The sequence below is a fragment of the Parus major genome, chromosome 3 (assembly GCF_001522545.3).
Source record: "Parus major isolate Abel chromosome 3, Parus_major1.1, whole genome shotgun sequence".
Classification (NCBI taxonomy): Eukaryota; Metazoa; Chordata; class Aves; order Passeriformes; family Paridae; genus Parus; species Parus major.
In genome coordinates, this window is record NC_031770.1 from 48,860,824 (window position 1) to 48,876,128 (window position 15,305).

A 15,305-nucleotide genomic window follows, 5' to 3' on the forward strand; every position below is an offset into this window, starting at 1 on the left:
TACACCACAAGTCATGAATAATAACAACACTGAGGACTGGGTCTCTGTTACAGCTGCAGCTCAGTGACCTTTCCTGTCCTATTTTTTTCTTTATACCTTCTTGGACATAAATTCTAACTACAGCAGGTCAAAAATACAAACCAAACATTTAAAAATCATGATTCTTTACTTAGATGCCATTAAAATATTCTGCCCACCTCAAACAATAGGTGATTCATCTGTGAAAGGTGATGATTTATTTATAAAGATGCAAACTGCAAGGCTGCACCAAGATCTCAGGGCAAGACAGTGAACCAAGCAGTGTGTTATGAAACCCTCCATTGACACCTGCAGAAGATAAACTATTCAGCAGAGGGAGAAACACAACACGGGGAACATCCTGAGCCTTAGAACAAAAGCAGGTAAGGGTTTCCTTTGACTCCTCCATTTCTGTCAGAAATAAATACTTGAATAGCAATTTTTAAAATGGTGATTGGCCTCACTTGTAACATTATCAAATTCCACAAATCTTCCAAAGGGCCTTCCTCTGTTTCCCCGCTCCACATCCTTTTCCCTCAAAAACCAAAGCCTAGATTTTTTTTCAGAATAGTAACCAATAAACAAATGAACAGCAACATTAGCAACAGGAAAGAAACATTACCAAATCTGAATATGAAAAATGAAGGAAAACAAAACCTTTTCAACAATGCCTGAGGAAGTCTACAAGTCCTAGGACTGGTCAGAAATTCTGTTAATCCAATTATTGATTTTCAACTTTAGGATACACTTTAAAATTCAGCCAAATTTGTCATTAATGATTACTGTAATACTAATTTCTGGGTGTTCTTCCCTATACACATTCAAGAATAACCATTCCAGCATGAAATTTATAACTAAACAAGACAACTTTATTTGTAGAGTATTTCCATGGCTGGTGAAGTCATTCAGATGCTCCATGCATTCTCCTCACAGGGGATTCTCTCCAAACAGTATCCATGGCCGGTTTGGTTGCTGAGCTATGACATTTTCATGAGCTTCACCTGCTGCAGAGAGAAAGGAACAACCAGAGAAAGAAGTGCAGATCCCCGACTCACCATCCCCCATCCTGACAGCAGCAGAAGCACCCCAGCATCCCTCACAGACAACAGACACAGTGGGATGGCACCAGCCCATGCCCTGATCTTCCTAGGTTTGGCCCCAGCCCATCGCTACAGTCTCTACCAGAGTTAAGCCTCTAGTTTTTCTTCCTTAGCAGGAATTTTCCATCAACTGTTTCAGCTGGAAACTATCCACCTTCCTGCACCAGGAAAAGGCAGAAAGCAGTCAGGGGGGGCAAGCCCCAAACACTACATAAGGTTTTACATTTGCCAGAGGCCCCAGTAAGTTTGCCAGTCTCCCTCATCTGTGGGGATGGGGTCTTGGATCCACCAACAGAACCAGCCACTCGCTCTCCCATCAGAGAGCCAAACCAGCAGGCGGAGTTGTTCCTGTCGGCATCCAGAGTTCTGCTGCCTAAGAGTTTTCCAGCCCTCACAGACTGGAACAAAGAGGCTTTTCACAGAGATCCAGATTGCCTCCAGAGGCTGTCCCTTCTTTATTTACAGGAAGGCTCTTAGGTTTAGTCTGGGGAGGTCTGCAGATTGCCAGGGGCCTCTAGGGGAAGAATTCTGTCAAAGAGCATATTGCAATGCATGCTCATGTCTGCCTTCTGATTCATTTAAACCTTCCCTGGAAATTAATTTCACAGCCCCAGCTCCATTGACTGTGCATGATTTATCTTCAGATTGTATTTGCCTTTTACATGTTTATGATCAACTTTTTTTCTGAATAGCTGAATTACTTTGGATTTGTAGAGACAAAGACAAGACAACTTGCAGGACCAAGTGAGTACCCTACTAGAAGTTCAGTGATATGGCTGGGCCAGAGGGCAAACTTGCCCTTCTTACTTCCACGTTCCTACCAAGTCTGCATCTCCAGCACTACCGTTCAGCTGACTCCAAAGCAGGCTGCTTCAGCACTGAGGGCAACAGTGGGAGAATGATGCCAAGACAGGGAAAGTAAACACACATTGCCCTGTCTGGCCACCACTATATATATCTACTCCAGCATAAACGGTACCACAGAAGTATGATGAGAATGAGGGCCCAAAGCAGATGTATGTATGGATCCAGGTAACACTGGTGGTGACCTCAAACTGCTCATCTGAGCATATCATTTTCAGACACAGGAAAAGGATTTAGCAACATACACATTGGTATTTAGTTCTATTTAGCCACCCAAGAAGATATTACATATAGGACTGATGAGATACTTGCAAGCTCCTGAGGCAGCAAAATTCCACCTGAAGCTTCAGATATCAACTTAGATCTGTCAAACACCTGGATGGTCCAGGACTGAGCAAAGTTCCCTTGCACTCAGGGGGAAGGGCCATTGCTTCCATCCGTCTGGCTGCTGCTGTACACAAGGCAAGAAAAACAGCAATATTGTCAGTCAATAACAAGCTCATATTTATCTTAGCTATCATGTACTGGTTTCCCTGTAAGCCTGCAGAGAGGACAGATACCTATTATTTCTTTCATCTGGCACAGGCCTTCTTTCTCTGCTTATGCTCATGTAGGTAATGGCCCAGCCACTCAAGCTAGTATTATCAGACCCTACTTTTATAGATTTTCTGTAGAAAAATACATGCTGTCAGACTGCCCAGGAGGTGGAGATATCAAATAAGTAAGATAGCACTGAATCCATGTCACCCATCTTCATCAACCACATCATGCATATGTAAGGACAGGACTGTATTCAATCTAAAACAAAAATGGAGTATTGGGGGCATGGAGCACAGCAAGGTATTTTTAATTGGGATAGTCCCATGATACAAAATGAGCAAGATTTGAAATAGATTTTATTGGGTTACCTGATATACATAGTAGACAAGTTTTCATGCACAAAAGAATCAGGGAACAGTTGCTTTAATGACAGAAGAGCATCTGGTACAAAATGCTAGCAGCAGCAGTATGGAAATTAGGTGAAAAAGCATCATGAAAGAAATTATCCAAAGATTCTCATCAAATAAAAAAATCCTGCACTAGCATGATGGGATAACTTGGGATACTCTGGAATATTATGATCCATGCACATGCATGATGAAATCGATATGTTTTAAAAACAGTCCTGCTATGATGCTAGGATGAATTCCTGGGATGGTTTCTTGTGAAAAAATACAGAGCAGCCAGAAAGAACTGCAGCACTAAAATTTCATTTTAGTGAAATTGCCATGATCGTTTTTCACCTAATGTCAGTCAGTCTTCTCCTTCCATTAGAAAAAAGGTATCCTTTCATACCCTGTATTTAATTTGATTTCACCAACAGAATTCTTACACCAGCTGCTCAGAGCCAATCAGCAATGACTTCTGTACAACAGACTGAAACACCTGTCTCTTTTATAATTATATGATTTTATTTTTGTTAGCAGTAAAATAAAGACAGTTAAATACTAACTTGGTTGAAAGAAATATCTTCACATATGAGGGACAGTAACAAACAGTTCCACTTCTTATCTCATTCATGGATTAAAAGTCACCCTCACAGTGAGGTTACTTTGGGTGGGACAGCATTACAAGTGTTTGAGCCATGAGAACAGCATTCTTCATACAGTTGTTTTAGCTAACACAGTGCTTGGGTTCCCAGAGGAAACTATCAAGTAGCATTACTGCATGTTAAAGTAACTTCAGTTTTAAAGCCCCCAAAGCAATAATCATTGATAGGACTACCTGAAGAAATGAAGTGCTCAGGAAGCAATCATTTCAATGATAAAATCTTCACAGCAGCAGTCATCAAATGTTCATATGAGTACTAAAAAGAAGTGCAGAAGGTTTTATAACAGGTGGAAAACAAAAACAAAGGTATGTTGATGAATGCAAACTACCACCATGCAAGATAAGTTACATTCTGACTATCGTTTCTATTGAGATACCAGGGTTTTCCAGTATTCCTCCCTACTTATCTTTAGAGATTGAGCATGCATGGAATGCAAAATGTTTTTATCTAGAAGCACCAAATCCCTTAAAATACTAGACCTTTGCTCTCTTTGACCTGAAGCCACGGTATGAGAACTTAAGAACAGCTAAACTAGCAGTCACTAACCATGGCCCACATGCATTAACCAAAGTATAAATGTACTGCAGTTCTGAACGACTCAAAAAATAAAGCAAGGGTGAGACTTGGTTTGAGAGGAGAATCATACAGAATCCAGTTTTTTACCAAAGATGGCAAATTAAATTCCTATTTCATAAAATGCAAGGAAGTTGTGTTTTACAGAACCTATGTCAGTTAGTAACTATGAAAACACCGTTTTGTGTCTCTTTTAAACTGTCACTTATGGATACTATTTAGTCTAACCCTTTAGATTTTCTTGAGAAAATTTCCCAGCAATGCAGTATTTGGCTAAGTTGGACAGTATATGCAAACACAGCACGTGATCTTGACAGCTTTGGCCCATACACTTAGGCATTATCCCTGACGATTAGGCACATGAGGACTGGATACATGGAAGAGTCACATGCCACACCACCACTCCTCCTGCAAGCACTTCTGTGATTCCCAGTGCCACCTGACTCAGATTGCAAGGAAGGTAAACTTCCTCCATCACTTTCTCCTTGGCAAGGTACTCCAGGATCATAGCCAGGGCTGTGCTGAAGAAACTGAAGGCATGTGGCATCACATAGGGCTGGATCAAGTAAACCACGATGTCTCCATCTGAGGGCAGAGAGGAGGGCCTGATAGGTGGCAATATTTAGGCTGCTGGTCATCGACCAGATGCTACCAACACTTAGTGAGTGAGGTGAACGTCAGTATCTGAGTATCAGAGTATGATATGAGCATGATAAAAGGAAGGCTACATGCCAGGAACAGATATTCCTCTGGGAAAACAGCAGAGTTGAAAATCTGGGAAAGTTATATTTAAGTGCAAACTGATAGGGCTCAGAGCCTGGGTGAACAAGAAACAATATCCACAAGTCACAAGAGAAAACAGACAACCTCCCATAAATAGTTCCACTTTCAGGGCTGCTCGCTGGCTCTGTGTAAGGTGGGACATGCCTGAAGCTCTGCATGATTCCCAGACTTTGTGTCAACAGTTTTCATATACAGGCAGCCTGACACCCAGGTGATGTTATCAGTATCACCATCTCCCACTCTGCTCCTTCCTCTCATGAAGTAACTAAGAAACAAACAGTTCAGTAAGGCTGGAAGCTAGACACTGCTTTCTGTTCATGACCAGACTCCTGTCTGGTTTTGCCTGTCCATTTCCTCCAACCTCGTTTTTGGGGCTGTTCAAACTGACCATGAAACTGCTGGACTGTCAGAAGCTCCTTTAAATTCCTGTCAATTTACTTCCTGCATTTGAGGGCTTCCACCAGCCAGGGAAGAAAAAGAGAGCATCAATGTGACAAAAATGAATGCAAGCCATGATAATGAAAAATATTTAAATGGGTGAATTGTCCCATCGACTTTGGTGAGAGCAGGGTCATACAAAGAAATGAAGAACCAATACAAAACCTGCAAGAGTTTTAACTGTACCTATCCCACCATCCTGCCTAGAAGATTCTTCCCAGACATGGTAGCTAAACCATGACATTTATGTCCTGATGCAAGTCCCTAACAGAATTACACTTCTAAACCTACAAGAATGAGGGGAATGATTCAGCAATTGAATCATAGAGATGTAACTCCTAAAGCATGCAGTCACAACACCCAGAGGTCCAGACCTGCCTACCCCTCCTCAGTTCTGCTCTTTGCTTAGCTCTGCCCTGCTTCTTATACAGCAATTGGTTGCAGCTGTGAAGAAGGTAGGATTGCTGACCATAAGTCACTTTATTCTTTCCCAAAGCTGTACCTATGTACTAAAACTGGTGTTTACTACAAGGTATCCACACAGATGTATCGAGCCTTTGAAACTGAAAGTAAGCAAAAGGGAAGAGGATTCCTGCTCAAAAGTGGTGAAGAACACAGATTCATTTTCCCACTCTGAGCCTAACCCTTCCCACCCTTAAAAAGCCTGCACTAATCCCCATTTAACCCTGGGAGGGCGTTTACCCCACACTGTACCCAAGAATTAAACTCCCTGCTGCAATTCCTAGGTGTACACAGCACGGCACAAGAACAGGTGGAAAGTGCTGTAAAGTCACTTAGAAGGACCCAGTCCAAGACCAGTGGCTTGCAGAGGAGCATCCCAGCCCCTGCAGTCCAGAGAGACCCCTGCAGGCCCTATGGCCACAGAAGGGGTCCTGGCTGCTCCTCCACTGTGTTGTTGTTCCACTGCCCCAGCACAGCCACCACCCCAAAATATCCTTCCTCCACAGCAATTCAGTGCTGTCACAGCCACACCTGACACTTGAGGCTGGGTACAGACCAGGCTGCTCCAGGCTCATTTTGATTTGCAAAAGCCACTTATAAAATGGACACTGTCACTTTGCAAAACACAGAAGAAGGAGACAACAAGGAACGCTGTTGCACTCCTGATTAAGTTTATGATAAATAAAGTTGTCAAACCGAATCTACAGTCCATCTATGAAATTGAGAACTACAAGCCCCATTATGGCTAGATTTAAGGTCAATAATCTCACTAAATAGTAGCTGTTTAGGCAGTAAGATTATGCTTGATGAGAAGCACTCATTTTAGAAAGCTTTTCTATTACTGGTAAAATTCATCTTTGGAGGGATCTCTTTTAAATCCACTCAATATTTTTTGTCCTGGAAATACAAGGTATTCCACAAATGTTTGCATGACATTTTTTATCCCTGAACCTTTTTTCAAATAAAGGCTTAAATACAGAGTCCAGCAGTCACCTGAAACATTGCCCTTTTTTTTTTTTTTTTTTTTTGTAAAACATATTAAAAAAGGATTGAGGTGTTTTTTCAAAAGAAATCATCCAGTTCAACCTTGTTAATGCAAACTGTGCCTTTATTTTCCAAGCAGTCATAAGTTAATAGCTGTATTAAATTTATCACTTACATAAAGTTATGACCAGCTAGTTTTTGCAGCTCTAATATTCCCCAAAGAATAGTCTGTGGTTTAAATTACTTGATGGCATGGGAGAAGGGCTTTTCAAAGCATTTACAACCTGTCTCTTCTTCTGCAGAAGCTAATTGCCTATGCATAAATTCACTTTATCCATATAGATTTATGTCCTTTTCCATCACATAATATTAAGATGAAAAAATGTTGTGGTCCTGCCCTTGCACTAGAAGCCCCACACTGGAGTACCCTATACTCTTTACTACCCTTAATGGAATTTTTGCCTGAATGGCTTGTATTTTCAATTTCATTTTGTGCTGGTTTAAAGATCAATAGAGGAAGGTGACGCCAAGGCACAGTAATTTTAAGTATATAACTATTGTGCAGATGCTACAACTTTAAATATACAAGCAGGCTTTCGTGCCTGTCCAAACAAAAAGTGATAAAAAAATCTGCTTACACAGTGGCAGCAACAGGATCAAGATCCATGAATTTATGTCCATAAACATTGGCTCCAGCAGCAGCAGAACTAATCTGGTACACCCTCAGAAGTACATCCCATATTGCTTAGAGAGATCTACCTTGTTAAGAATTAACTAAGTTATACTGTCTTACATGGATTTTTACATAGATAAATCACAAGTCTTCAAGTTGCTTTCTCTGGCTCCTTTTTCCTTTTTCTGGCTGAACATATCTAATGCACTAAAAAATAAGATTAAAAAACACAACATTTTTTATAGATCAGTTTTTACAATTGCCCAAGTAATGACCTATGGATCAGTGGGGGTCACTGTAAATACAGATGTGGTCTGGGATGGTGATTCAGAAAGACAGCAGCTCAGGTACTGGTTAAGAGATAAACAGCAGTTGGCAACTTCTGGGACAGTTCCAACATCTCCCTCCAGAGATACCATCTCTGAGGTTTTGCCTGCAAAGGATGTTGAAGCACTTTAATTATGCCAGAATGTATTTACTGCTTGGGAAACAGTCATGCCAAGTCTGTTAAAGACAAACAGTACATGAAAGGAAACAATGTACAACGCAAATTTAATGCATCCCAGTTTGACAGTTAAGACTACCTTGGTATATTTTTTGTTAAAAATATAAAACATTCTGGGATAGTTAACATTGCAATCCAGGCCCATTACTGGCTACAGAGGGAAGTTTGCTAAGGACTTCCAGATGAACACAAGGCATAGCCTTTAACTGGCTATAAAGGACCCCCAGAGACTCTATATGCAGGCTCTGGGTACCACCATGATCTTGGAGATCTCCTGACACATTCTCTGCAGAGCTCAGCCTAAAATATGAGCACTCAAACTCTACCTAAACCCCCCTTGGAAACAACTTGACAAGAAAAGCAACAGAAACAGGCATAGAAGAATAATCTCTAACCACAACAACTTCTGGTTTTACAGCATTTTAATGACAATCCCACCCCATTCTTATCTCATATACTCATGGACTCAATAACATGCTCAAGTTTGTCAATATTTCAGCTGGACACAGCCACTACCTCCTTTGATACAGGTCCCTTTTCCTGTGTTGGTGGCTGACCTCTCTCCCTAACAACTTCATACAGACCAGAAACCTCATCTTATCTATGATATCTCTCTCTAGTGTCTATTGGGAGGGATTAACTAATTCCTTCTCTTAAAGAAATCTAACTTATGCATTCATACCATACAATTATTATTCTAGTTGGTAATTCTTTTTTGTAGAAATATATTTTTTTCAGAGACATTGAGCAGGCAGAGACATCACAAACACTGGATCCAGTTGTTTTCAGTATTCCTTCATTACTGATGTGTCAAATAACTTCTGGGGCAGGTCACCCAAATGAATGCAGCACAACAGGTTGGGCATGTCTCAGTCTGTTTTCAGTCACAGAACACTGTAGCATTTGTTAAGTGGCATAGACACAGCCTGCATTATTATAGTGCCATCAAAATACAGACTGGGGAAACCATGGCTATAAAGTTTGCTACATAAGCATTAAGACTACATTTAGCCAAAAAAATCAGTTATTCTTACAGCAAAGAATACTGTAAAATAAACAAATAAAAAATATCCAACATATTATGATAAAAGAAGTCACACTAACTAAATACATAAATTATTTCTATTCTGCATCTAGCAACAAAAGGATTTGTAAAGCGTTACGTAAATCAGATTTCTAAACTATATTGGCTAGGGATCTCGGATGAGTCACCAGCCACAGTAATGGATGAAGGTGAGTGCTATCACTTGCATTACCTCCCCTCAACTCAATAGATGGATGTCATTGGTTTGCACTATAGCTTACCAGACCATTTGGAAAGAAAACTCAGATCAACTTACAATAGTCTAACCAGCAGAGAACTCTTATTTTTAAGATATTAAGAAAAAAAATAAATTCTTACTGTGAGTGTGTTCAAACACTGGCATGGGTAGTTCAGAGAGTTTGTGGTGCTTTTGTCCTCAAAGATATTCAAAACCTGACTCAAGCTGACCTTCCTCTGAGCTAGGAGGTGGACTAGATAACCCTCAGAGAGGCCTTCCAGGCTTTGACATTCTGTGATGAATAAAAGCAGTGGATCTATATTGCCTATGTCAGGGAGCTCAAAACATACAAAAAAATTGTCTCCCAATCCTCATTTCTTCACAGAGAATTTCTTATAATATCAGAGATTAATTTTAGATCCCAGTAACATGAAATTAATTGGGCTTTTTTTACGTATTACTCAACAAAGACTGAGGAACACAAGAGGGAAGCAGTAGGAATGTGCAGAAACAGCCAGGGCAGAGGAATGGCAGTATCTGTGCCTCTTTTAGCAACAGCTAACTGCTAGACCAGCTGGATCTGTTTCTTGGTATGCACACAAAAAGCAAAAGGTGGGAGTGTGACAGAAAATAATTACAGATATGTAAGGACAAGTGAAAACTAAAATACATATGCTCATCAATCATCAAACTTGGATTAGTTGCAAAGCAGTACTCATTAATGCAGTCCATACTTCCCAACAGGGATTCCACTCTCACATGAAAAAGTTTGCAGCACATGATGAAATAGCAAGAGACGGGTGTCACAAATCCATCAAGTCACATGGTCAGTGAGTGATCTTTTGCCAAGAATTGCATGAACCACTTCAGCAAGTAGTTAGAAATGAGGCAGATGAGGTCTGAAAGAAAGATCTTGCAGCACTTCCAAGCCAGAAAGAAGGTCACAGTTGAGCAGATGGTGAAAGAGAAGCAGCAATCCAGGAAAATTAAGGAATCTGGAAAGTGCATTCTTCTCTCAAAATATTTAGGGGAAGGAAGGCAGTTTTTGTTATTGCACATTTAAGAGGACCATCTTCAGAAGAGTGTGCACAATTTCTATGGTCTTCAGACAAAGGCTCTTCCCTGGAAGCAAGAAAGAATCTATTCATTTAGGTAAGTTTAACACAGCCAAAAATACACCAATGAATTCTAGCAGGCTTTAAGCCCAGTGCTCTAAGATCCTAGAAATCTTAGCTTCAACATTCTGCATTATGCTGCCTTCATCTTAGGGCACTCAGGGCCCCTCATTAAGTAGGTGCTCTGCCAGACCTTGCTGCTGCAGTGTAAATTATTACTTGTCTGCTCTGACTTTCTTACAGAGGCTGCTGCCACCCCAGCAAAGACAGCACAAGGGAAAATGTTCCCAAATCAGAGTCGTTCTAGGGTACAGATCAGTCTTTTGACACTTTCAGCAATAAACCCTGGTAAATAATGATGTGCTGGTGTAAAGTGTTTCCACCTGTTGTATTCCTCCTGATGAGAGAATCTGACAAACAGGAACACGTGCCCACACCCCTTTAGCCCAGGGCAAAACTACTGCCCTTCACTCTGCCAATGTAGTGGCTTTGAGCTAAAATGCCAAGCACCAGCCTTAGCAGCTGAGCGGGCACCTGGTCTCTTCTGATGGCTGTGTTAGGCCATCCTCCTGCTGGGGTGATGATGTTCTAAGTGACCATGGCCAGACCTGCAGGGCTCACCCATCAATCTTCAGAATGAACCTACCTCTGCCTGCACTGTAATAAATTGAAGGGCTTTGCACTCCGGTGATACATACACCCTCGTTCCCTTCCATCAATGTTCCACCACAGCACAATTCCCCAGAGCTTGCTGCTTGGACTGGACTAACCAAGCTGAAAATCCCTTCATTTTCCTTATCGAAAGAAAGAAAAATAGTTAAGCAATAAAATGTTGCAAGGATCTGTTTGGGAGCATGTGTTGCAATGCCCTGGAGAAGGAGGCAGGATTAGCTAACATTGCTGGTGACGCTTGGCTGCTGCAGCTATCAAGTCCAACAGAAATGATTCTAAGAACCTGCAGGTAAGATTGGAGGTAGTCTGCAGATGATGAGCCATGCAGCTGTTAAAAATGAACCTGTATTAACACATGTATAAAGAGAGACACAACTGTCTGCATTAAGTAGTGGTGATTTTTGAAGAAGCATCCTAAGAATGACGGGAATCCAGAAAATAGAGTCTATCCCTCTTATTTACCACAAGAGTCACAAAATAAGAACAGTTCAAAAATTTACAAGCACTTTACATGCAATTATTCCTGCTAACGTAAGAGACTAGTCCTACTTTACAGACTTTAAAGTAGTCTGCAAAATGAATAAGAGGGTTAATTGATCATCCTACATACAAGATCATGCAATAGATCAAGAACTTCAAAGTCTTTTTTACACCTTGTATCTCAACATGATACAGTGGTCATTGACAGAAGAATGTTTTAACTCAAGTGAAAAATTACACGTTTCCATCACATGCTAAAATGCAGCAACACAAAAAAAGTTGCCGAAGTTTTTAAAAAAGATTAAACTATTTTGAAATATCACCTAATTATGTCACCAACAGGTTGCCTTCTTATTGATTTGAGCCCCTTCTGTTTTGAAGTGAGCCAGAATTTTGGATTATGCTATGGCTTGCTGTTTTCCTGTAAGACTCCCACCTTGTTCAGCACACATCATGAAGTGCTTGCTGGCCAAGCAGTTTTTTAATACTTCACAAAGTCTTCACAGCTCCAAGTGTGGCTCTGCATCTTGTTTCTTTCAAGTTATTTTCTGAATTCACTGATAGGCTACTCATGGACTTGTTTAACATGACCAGATTACCTAAGTGTCCATCTGAATTATTTGCAAACAAGAATGAATTTGCTTCACAGCAGCCCATTTTGCAAATGGTGTATTTTTATTACTTCCACTTTATACAATGTAAAATCAAGGTATGGAAATATTCAGATCAAGTATCTCCAATAAATCTGACTACTCAGAATCATCTAATTATTTTTTTTAGAGACTGCTTAAAATATAGGTGATACATTGATTTCACCTGTTTTTGCAAAATCTCTGCTTTTCTGAAAATCAGACTGAGGTTCTCAAGACAGAGACTTCAAAATAAGAAACATGAAAATGAATGATTGCTTTTGAAAAATCTATTTTAAATTACTGGCTTCTCATCAGACAGGAAATATGCAGAGGCATGAAAAACACCCCTGGTTCATCAGGGTAGCATTCAACTGTCTGCATATGAATCTCCTTTTTTTTATTCCAGTTTCTAGCACTAGTTATTATGCATTTTCTACTTTCTTCAATAAACAAGGCAAGGTTCCTTCAGATAATGACATCTTTAGAAAAACAACTCATCCACAGAATGGAGTTGAACAGAAAGCAATATTGTTTAAACTAAAGGGCAGAATATAAAAAGTGAATGTAACAATGTCAAATTGCAAGGGCAACTGCCAAAAATTCATGAGGGTTTAACAAGGAACCAAAGAAAGGAACTTGCTCAATAAAATAAAAAATCTTAAAGTAATGCTCAGCTCCAGAGCTGAAATACAATACATCACCCTGTCACTTCACCTAAAATAGAAACCAATAACCCCAGCAGATTATACTTTCCTTCATGGAGAAGTGTGGGAAGGGATTGAGATATACTTGTTGCAAGTAGATTCTGTGGGTATTTCTTGAGAGCCAGAACAATTAAAAAAAATGTTCTGTTCCATTCCAAATCAGCACATCCTCTAACAAGCTGTTTTAAGAAGCAGGGAACACAGGATCAGCAAAGGACTGAGGGAAGTTCTCTGCAAAACAAATCCCTTCAGGAAAGAGAAAGGCTGTACCTGAAACAGGAACAGTTCTAACCAAGAAACTCAGTTTTCTCTTTCAGCAATTACTTTTCTCTTCAGCAATTCTTTTCTCTTCAGCAATTACTCTTCTTGTAAAAATAATTGTGATTAGTTTTATTTTTTTTTCCTCACAGTTCAGAATAGCCACCACTAATTCATCCCTGTAACTGACACTGCTGGAGCCAAATTTTCATCAAAATCAGCACTGCATCCACAAAATCTACACAAGCACTTGTGGTACATTCAAAAATGCTTATAAGTAAGCACATAAGCACAATTATACAATTTGTATGCAAAGATGTGGGTTTCCAAGGGCAGCATTTTACCATGACAACATTACAGGTGAAATGTACCTTCAAACATGCACATGTTTTTACTAATTTGTACCTTAATGAAGAATAGTAATGAGTGTTTACTTCATAAAACACCTGAACCTGGCAATACCACTTCTTAATGAACAGTTCTAGAAAGTGTGGTATGTTTTACATTTACATTTATTGTGGTAACACTCAAAAAAGACAATGTACATACTTGCATTTCCTGGAAATTCTCCACAGACCAGGCTTCCCTCCATAACTCTTTAACTGTCATATTTCTGTGTTTTTACCATGCTCACATGTGTGATTCCAGATCATCTTATGTGGGCATATAATAAAACATCCTGACATACTTGGCCTTCTATTTCATATTACATTGAAGGCCCACCATGAGTTGTTATCCCTTTCTTGAGTGTTTATCCTTTAATTGGTCTCTATCATCACATGATATATCTGGACTAAAAGTTTAGAATAATTTTTCAGGTCACAGTTTCTGGAACAGGGTGGCTGGGAACAACTACGTTTACCTGTGTTAGAATCTGACCAATATGCTCTGACAAACACTACTATTTAAAAATGTGTTGGTCAGTGTTTGATTTATATTTCCCACACCTTCAAATATACTAAACACAATCATACTACTCTGTCAAAAAACCCACAAAACTCAAACAACAGAACCATGCCCCAGCAAATTAAACACCTCAACACATACAACTGCTCCATGTGCTCTGCCAAATGAAACAAAAGCACGAGGTCAGTCTGAAAATCCTGCATGCTCCTTCTGCTTATCTTCTAGCTTAAGCTCTGGCGGAGTTTAGGGTATAGCCAGCACGAGGGACCATTCCCGCAGATGTGGGGATGGCCTTCCCATCACCCTCCAGGGATGGCCCGGGACACCTCAGCAGGCAGGACACCTGCGGACATCCCATACCCCAGTGCATGCAGAACTACACTGACTTTCACACCGTAAAAAGCACCCTGATGGGCTGACATGCAGCCTTTGAAGGGCTTGGGAGTGGAAAAAAAGGAAAACAAACCTACACAAAAAATAACCTAAATGACAAACAACAAACAAACGATCTGGGAGTGACAAAGCTGGAGGTGCCTGCTGCCCCTGCCCGAGGGTCCACCACCGAGGTTGTGGCCGACTGAGTATATATACATATATCTGTATATACACATGTATATATATATATATATATATATATATATACACACACACACACACACACATGTATAAATGCGTGCACATGTGTTTATGTTCCTATGTATTTATGCATATGTGTATATACGCATATACACATAGTATATATTATACATACCTATATATATACACACAATATATAATGTACATATATTATACATGCCTATATATGCAGACATCTATATACATATATGACTGTGTGTATACATATATATGTACAGAAACCCTTCCTAAAAAATTGTATTTAAAATGACTTGGTAGCTGAAGTAACGGTGGCTGCAGGAGCATCCCCCGGGCCCGCAGTGCCCCCGCCGGCCGCCCAGCGCCGGGACACCCGCCGTGTGTCGCCATCCGCCCGCTCGGGCGCCGCTCCCCGCCCCTCGTCCGCCTCCCGCCGCGTCCCGCCGGTCCCCGGCTCCCTGCGGCCGCGCTTCTACCGGGACACCGCGCCCTGCCCCGCCTCGGGACGGGGCTCCCGATAAAAAAAACGTCAGTTACCAGGAGTGGGGTTCGAACCCACGCGGACATGCGTCCATTGGATCTTAAGTCCAACGCCTTAACCACTCGGCCATCCTGGTGCAGATACCGGGACGGCTCGCAGCCGTTCCTACATCCACGGCCGCGCTCCCTCCCGCCCCCCGGGCGGCCCGCG

The 15,305-nt window shown here is 40.9% G+C and overlaps 1 long non-coding RNA gene and 1 other non-coding gene across 9 annotated transcripts in view; both read right to left on the reverse strand.

Annotated features, from left to right (window-relative positions):
* Positions 1-477: 477 nt before the first annotated feature.
* Positions 478-15,305, reverse strand: part of LOC117244034 — an 18,203-nt gene continuing 3,375 nt past the window's right edge. Inside the window, exons 1-3 of one of the 8 annotated variants that reach the window (XR_004496371.1) lie at positions 15,152-15,299; positions 3,747-3,828; positions 478-2,430 (exon numbers count right to left, since the gene is read on the reverse strand). This is a non-coding gene — a long non-coding RNA (uncharacterized LOC117244034). The other 7 variants (XR_004496373.1, XR_004496374.1, XR_004496372.1 and 4 more) reach the window with 7 other exon arrangements.
* TRNAL-UAA lies at positions 15,149-15,231 on the reverse strand. The gene has a single exon. It is a non-coding gene; the product is annotated as a tRNA-Leu (tRNA).